General features: G+C 34.4%; 2 non-coding genes across 2 annotated transcripts; one reads left to right on the plus strand and one right to left on the minus strand.

The window, feature by feature from the left end:
* The first annotated feature begins 299 nt into the window (after positions 1 to 299).
* Positions 300 to 407, plus strand: LOC148552857 (small nucleolar RNA R71). Its single transcript, XR_015893368.1, has one exon. It is a non-coding gene; the product is annotated as a small nucleolar RNA R71 (small nucleolar RNA).
* A 5,888-nt stretch (positions 408 to 6,295) lies between these two features.
* On the minus strand, positions 6,296 to 6,403 carry LOC148552858 (small nucleolar RNA R71). The gene has a single exon (XR_015892784.1). It is a non-coding gene; the product is annotated as a small nucleolar RNA R71 (small nucleolar RNA).
* Positions 6,404 to 6,719: the final 316 nt, after the last annotated feature.

A 6,719-nucleotide genomic window follows, 5' to 3' on the forward strand; every position in this document is an offset into this window, starting at 1 on the left:
TGCATTCCATTCAGACTCTGAGAAATCATATTGACTTGCTGAGTCAATATTTTATTCTGAGCCAATATGGCATTCAGAGTATCAATTTCAAGAACTCCCTTCTTCTGAGGCATCCCATTATCCATAGGATTCCTCTCAGAAGTGTACATGAACTGGTTATTAGCAACCATGTCGATGAGTTTTTGAGCTTCTGCAGGTGTTTTCTTTAGGTGAATGGATCCACCTGTAGAAGTATCCAATGACATCTTAGCTAATTCAGATAGACCATCATAGAATATATCCAGGATGGTCCATTCTGAAAGCATGTCAGAAGGACACTTTTTGGTCAGTTGCTTATATCTCTCCCAAGCTTCATAGAGGGATTCACCTTCTTTCTGTCTGAAGGTTTGAACATCCACTCTAAGCTTGCTCAGCTTTTGAGGAGGAAAGAACTTGGCCAAGAAAGCCTTGACCAGCTTATCCCAAGAGTTCAGGCTATCCTTAGGTTGAGAGTCCAACCATATTCTAGCTTTGTCTCTTACAGCGAAAGGGAAAAGCATGAGCCTGTAGACTTCAAGATCTACTCCATTAGTCTTAACAGTATCACAGATCTGCAAGAATTCAGTTAAGAACTAAAAATGATCTTCAGATGGAAGTCCATGAAACTTGTAATTTTGTTGCATTAGAGAAACTAATTGAGGTTTAAGCTCAAAATTGTTTGCTCCAATGGTAGGGATGGAGATGCTTCTTTCATGTAAATTAGAATTAGGTGCAGTAAAGTCACCAAGCATCCTCCTTGCATTATTATTATTTTCGGCTGCCATATCCTCTTCTTGTACGAAAATTTCTGTAAGGTTATCTCTGGATTGTTGTATTTTAGCTTCTCTTAGTTTCTTCTTCAGAGTCCTTTCAGGTTCAGGGTCTGCTTCAACAAGAATGTTCTTGTCCTTGCTCCTGCTCATATGAAAAAGAGGGAACAGAAAAATAATAATAATAGGGATCCTTTTTGCCCAGGTATAGAGGTTCCCCTGTGTGAGTAGAAGAAGAAAAGAATGTAATGTAAAGAAGGGAAGTAGAGAAAATTCGAACACAGATGGAAGAGGGGGTTCGAATTTGGGTGCGATGAAGTGTTAGTAGATGAATAAATAAATAGAAGGAGATGAGAGAGAAAGAGGATTTTCGAAAATAAAATTTTAAAAAGGGGTTAGTGATTTTCGAAAATTAGGAATGAAATCAAGTTAAAATAAAAAATTGAAACAATTAGTTAATTAAAAAAAATTTTGAAAAAGAGGGAGATATTTTCAAAAATTAGAGAGAGAGAGTTAGTTAGGTTGTTTTGAAAAAGATAAGAAACAAACAAAAAGTCAATTAGTTAGTTGAAAAAGATTTGAAAATTAATTTTGAAAAGATAAGAAGATAAGAAGTTAGAAAAGATATTTGAAAATCAAATTTTTGAAAAAGATAAGATTTTTAAAAAAGATATGATAGAAAGATACGATTAGAATTAGTTTTGAAAAAGATTTAATTTTTAAAATCATAATTAATGACTTGACTCACAAGAAATCACAAGATATGATTCTAGAACTTAAAGTTTGAATCTTTCTTAACAAGTAAGTAACAAACTTGAAATTTTTGAATCAAAACATTAATTTTTGATGATATTTTCAAAAATATGATATAAAAATAAGAAAAAGATTTTGAAAATATTTTGAAAAAAGATTTTTGAAATTTTCAAAAATAAATAAAAAAAATGGAAAAGATATGATTTTTGAAAAAGGTTTGAAAAAGATAAGATTTTTAAATTGAAAATTTGATTTGACTCATAAGAAACAACTAAGTTTTAAAAAGTTTTGAAAAAGTCAACTCAAATTTTTTAAATTTATGAGTGAAAAAGGGAAAGATATTTTTTTGATTTTTGAATTTTTAATGATGAAAGAGAAAAACATGAAAATGATGCAATGCATGAAGATTTTGAATCAAAACAATGAATGCATGCAAGAATGCTATGAATATCAAGATGAACACCAAGAACTTATTTTTGAAAAATTTTCAAGAAAAGAAAAACACCAAACTTAGAAATTTTTCATGTATAGATGATGAGCGGATAATTTATACGCTTTTTGACATTGTTTTTAGTATGTTTTTAGTAGGATCTAGTTACTTTTAGGGATGTTTTTAATAGATTTTGTGTTAAATTCATATTTCTGGACTTTACTATGAGTTTGTGTGATTTTCTGTGATTTCAGGTATTTTCTGGCTGAAATTGAGGGACTTGAGCAGAAATCAGATTCAGAGGTTGAAAAAGGACTGCTGATGCTGTTGGATTCTGACCTCCCTGCACTCAAAGTGGCTTTTCTGGAGCTACAGAACTCGAAATGGTGCGCTTCCAATTGCGTTGGAAAGTAGACATCCAGGGCTTTCCAGCAATATATAATAGTCCATACTTTGGCTAAGAATTGACGACGTAAACTGGCGTTCAACGCCAGCTTTCTACCCAAATCTGGCGTCCAGCGCCAGAAAAGGATCCAAAACCAGAGTTGAACGCCCAAACTGGCACAGAAACTGGCGTTCAACTCCACAAATGGCCTCTGCACGTGCAACACTCTGGCTCAGCCCAAACACACACCAAGTGGGCTCAGGAAGTGGATTTATGCATCAATTACTTACTCATGTAAACCCTAGTAGCTAGTTTATTATAAATAGGACCTTTTACTATTGTATTAGGCATCTTTTGATGATCTTTGGATTACCTTATGATCCTTTGATCACGTTTTAGGGGGCTGGCCATCTCGGCCATGCCTGGACCTTTCACTTATGTATTTTCAACGGTAGAGTTTCTACACTCCATAGATTAAGGTGTGGAGCTCTGCTGTTCCTCAAAGATTAATGAAAGTACTACTGTTTTCTATTCAATTCATCTTATTTCGCTTCTAAGATATCCATTCGCACCCAAGAACGTGATGAAGGTGATGATTATGTGTGACGCTCATCATCCTTCTCCCTTATGAACGCGTGCCTGACAAACACTTCTGTTCTACATGAAATAAGCTAGAATGAATATCTCTTAGATCTCCTAACCCGAATCTTCGTGGCGTAAGCTAGAATGATGGCGGCATTCAAGAGAATCCGGAAGGTCTAAACCTTGTCTGTGGTATTCTGAGTAGGATTCAATGATTGAATGACTGTGACGAGCTTCAAACTCGCGATTGTTGGGCGTTAGTGACAGACGCAAAAGGAGGGTGAATCCTATTCCAGCATGATCGAGAACCGACAGATGAATAGCCATGCCGTGACAGGGTGCGTGAGCATATTATTCACTGAGAGGAGGGGATGTAGCCACTGACAACGGTGATGCCCTTGCATAAAGCCAGCCAGGGAAAGGAGTAAGACTGATTGGATGAAGATAGCAGGAAAGCAGAGGTTCAGAGGAACGAAAAGCATCTCCATTCGCTTATCTAAAATTCCTACCAATGAATTACATAAGTATTTCTATCCCTATTTTATTATATTAAATTCGAAAACACCATTATCACTTTATATCTGCCTGACTGAGATTTACAAGGTGACCATAGCTTGCTTCATACCAACAATCTCCGTGGGATTCGACCCTTACTCACGTAAGGTATTACTTGGACGACCCAGTGCACTTGCTGGTTAGTTGTATCGAAGTTGTGACAATTATGAATTAAGATCAGAGCACCAAGCTTTGGAGCCATTACCAGGATTTGTTCGAGCCTGGAGATCACAATTTCGTGCACCAAGTTTTTGGCGCCGTTGCCGGGGATTGTTTGAGTCTTCGGCAAGCTTTTGGTCCGGTAACATCAGTGCCAAATTCCCTTTTGATCCGGCAACAGCACCAAGTTTTTGGCGCCGTTGCCAGGGATTGTTTGAGTTTGGACAACTGACGGTTCATCTTGTTGCTCAGATTAGGTAATTTTCTTTTTATTTTATTTTTCAAAACTTTTTCAAAAATCTTTCAAAAATATTTTCAAAAAAATTTCTCCTGTTTTCGAAAAATATAAAAATATTTTCAAAAATTTTATTCAAAATTTTTAAGAATGAATTCTAGTGTTTCATGAAGCATGTGAAGCCTGGCTGGCTGTAAAGCCATGTCTAAATTCATTTGGACTGAGGCTTGCAATTTGTTATCAAGAACAAATTAGTTGTTGCTCATCCACCCGCTGCTGATCCATGATCACCTGCTGAAGCTTGGCTGGCCATTGGCCATGTCTAGTGTTTTGGACTGGAGCTTTCATTGAAAGCTTGGCTGGCTAGTGAGCCATGTCTAATTCCTGGACTAAAGCTTTAGACTAACATGGCAAGATTCCTGGAATTCATATTAAAAATTTTGGAATCCTTATTTTTTCTTTTTCATATTATTTTCGAAAAAAAATCCAAAAAAAATTAGAAAATCATAAAAATCAAAAATTTTTGTGTTCTTGTTTGAGTCTTGAGTCATATCATAAGTTTGGTGTCACTTGCATATGCATCTAGCATTTTTCGAAAATATCATGCATTCATAGTGTTCTTCATGATCTTCAAGTTGTTCTTGGTAAGTCTTCTTGTTTGATCTTGATGATTTTTTGTTTTGTGTCTTTTCATGTTTATCATATGCATTCTTGAATTCTTAGTGTCTAAGCATTAAAGAATTCTAAGTTTGGTGTCTTACATGTTTTCTTTGCATTAAAAATTTTTCAAAATTGTGTCTTGATGTTCATCATGACATTCAAAGTGTTCTTGGTGTTCATCTTGACATTCATAGCATTCTTGCATGCATTCATTGTTTTGATCTAAAAATTTCATGCATTGCATAATTTTTATGTTTTTCATAAAAAATTCAAAAAAATCAAAAAAATATCTTTCCCTTTTTCTCTCATCAAATTCGAAAATTTGGATTGACTTTTTCAAAAATTTTTAAAATCAAATTGTTTCTCATGAGTCAAATCAAATTTTCAATTTAAAAATCTTATCTTTTTCAAAATCTTTTTCAAAAATCAAATCTTTTTCAAAATTCTTAGTTATTTTCGAAAATTCCAAAAATACTTTTCAAAAATCTTTTCTTATTTTTATATCAAATTTTCGAAAATAACATAATCAATTAATGTTTTGATTCAAAAATTTGAAGTTTGTTACTTGCTTGTTAAGAAAGATTCAAACTTTAAGTTCTAGAATCATATCTTGTGATTTCTTATGAATCAAGTCATTAATTGTGATTTTAAAAATCAAATCTTTTTCAAAACTAATTTCAAATCATATCTTTTCAAAAATATCTTCTTATCTTATCTTTTTCAAAAAAATATCTTTTCAAAATATCTTTTCTAACTTCCTAACTTCTTATCTTTTCAAAATTTGTTTCAACTAACTAACTAACTTTTTGTTTGTTTCTTAACCTTTTCAAAACCACCTAACTAACTCTCTCTCTCTCATTTTTCGAAAATATCTCTCCCCTTTTTCAAAATTTCTTTTTAATTTATTAATTATTTTAATTTTTAAAACTTAATTTTCGAAAATTACTAAATATTTTTCAAAAACTATTTTCAAAAATCACTAACTCCTTTTTCAAAATAATTTTCGAAAATTATTCCTCCCCCATCTCATTCTAATTATTCATTCATATCCTAACATCTCATCTCACATCTCTTCCATTCGTACAGTTGCATTTCTTCCTTTACATCACATTCTTTGTCTCCCCCTTCTCTTCCACTCACAAAGGGATCTCTATATTGTGGTATAAAGGATCTCTATTATTATTATCATTTTTCTGTCCATTCTTCCTTGTCATATGAGCAGGAGCAAGGATAAGAACATTCTTGTGGAAGCAGATCCAGAACCTGAAAGGACTCTGAAGAGAAAATTAAGAGAAGCTAAAATACAACAATCCAGAGATAACCTTTCAGAAATTTTCGAACAGGCAGAGGAGATGGCAGCCGAAAATAATAATAATGTAAGGAAGATGCTTGGTGACTTTACTGCACCTAATTCCAATTTACATGGAAGAAGCATCTCCATTCCTGCCATTGGAGCAAACAACTTTGAGCTGAAACCTCAATTAGTTTCTCTGATGCAGCAGAACTGCAAGTTTCATGGACTTCCATCTGAAGATCCTTTTCAGTTCTTAACTGAATTCTTGCAGATATGTGATACTGTTAAGACTAATGGAATAGATCCTGAAGTCTACAGGCTCATGCTTTTCCCTTTTGCTGTAAGAGACAGAGCTAGATTATGGTTGGATTCTCAACCCAAAGACAGCCTGAACTCTTGGGATAAGCTGGTCACGGCTTTCTTAGCCAAGTACTTTCCTCCTCAAAAGCTGAGCAAGCTTAGAGCTGATATTCAAACCTTCAGACAGAAAGAAGGTGAATCCCTCTATGAAGCTTGGGAAAGATACAAACAGTTGACCAAAAAGTGTCCTTCTGACATGCTTTCAGAATGGACCATCCTGGATATATTCTATGATGGTTTATCTGAGCTATCAAAGATGTCACTGGACACCTCTGCAGGTGGATCCATTCACCTAAAGAAAACGCCTACAGAAGCTCAAGAACTCATTGACATGGTTGCTAATAACCAGTTCATGTACACTTCTGAAAAGAATCCTATGACTAATGGGACGCCTATGAAGAAGGGAGTTCTTGAGGTTGATACTCTGAATGCCATATTGGCTCAGAATAAAATATTGACTCAGCAAGTCAATATGATCTCTCAGAGTCTGCATGGAATGCAAGCTGCATCCAACAGTA

The sequence above is a fragment of the Arachis ipaensis genome, chromosome B7, assembly GCF_059453495.1.
Source record: "Arachis ipaensis isolate K30076 ecotype BB chromosome B7, ASM5945349v1, whole genome shotgun sequence".
Taxonomy (NCBI): Eukaryota; Viridiplantae; Streptophyta; class Magnoliopsida; order Fabales; family Fabaceae; genus Arachis; species Arachis ipaensis.